The following is a 519-nucleotide window of genomic DNA, read 5'->3' as shown; positions in this document are numbered from 1 at the left end:
GTCTCTGTGGCGCAATCGGTTAGCGCATTCGGTTGTTAACCGAAAGGTTGGTGGTTCGATTCCACCCAGGGACGAGTTTCTTTGGCGATGTAAATATTGTCTTCGGTCGATTGGATTTCTCAGCGAAACCATAGCCATTTTAATATTTGCAACAAATGCGAGTGTTTAACACGTGTCAGGATCACCAGGAAATGTCCAATAATGCCCAACATCGTAACTCCCCAGAAAACCATATTCACCCAAGAAAAATGATCGTCGAATCGTCATTTATACTCCAGTTGAATCCTCTGCTGAAATATTTTAAAAATACAATGCAGGTTTGTTTGAGAACTTGACAAGCATTGTTACGATAGCACTGTGCAGTTGGATTTTGATATTTTGACATATTTACCTTAAATTTAAACATAAATACTATATAGTCTATTGTAATTTTAAAATATGTTAGCTGAGGATGCAAAGGGTTGAAAGGGAAAGGTCAGAGGGTATAGTAACAACAAGGTTAGGATTGGTGGAGGTGGT

At 38.7% G+C, this 519-nt stretch overlaps 1 non-coding gene across 1 annotated transcript; it reads left to right on the top strand.

Moving 5' to 3' along the window:
- Positions 1–74, top strand: trnan-guu (transfer RNA asparagine (anticodon GUU)). Its single transcript has one exon. It is a non-coding gene; the product is annotated as a tRNA-Asn (tRNA).
- The last annotated feature ends 445 nt before the right edge of the window (positions 75–519 follow it).

The sequence above is a fragment of the Atractosteus spatula genome, unplaced genomic scaffold (assembly GCF_055471065.1).
Source record: "Atractosteus spatula isolate fAtrSpa1 unplaced genomic scaffold, fAtrSpa1.hap1 Scaffold_83, whole genome shotgun sequence".
Lineage (NCBI taxonomy): Eukaryota > Metazoa > Chordata > Actinopteri > Semionotiformes > Lepisosteidae > Atractosteus > Atractosteus spatula.
Note: the sequence above shows the minus strand (reverse complement) of the source record. Positions and strands in the feature narration are given on the sequence as shown.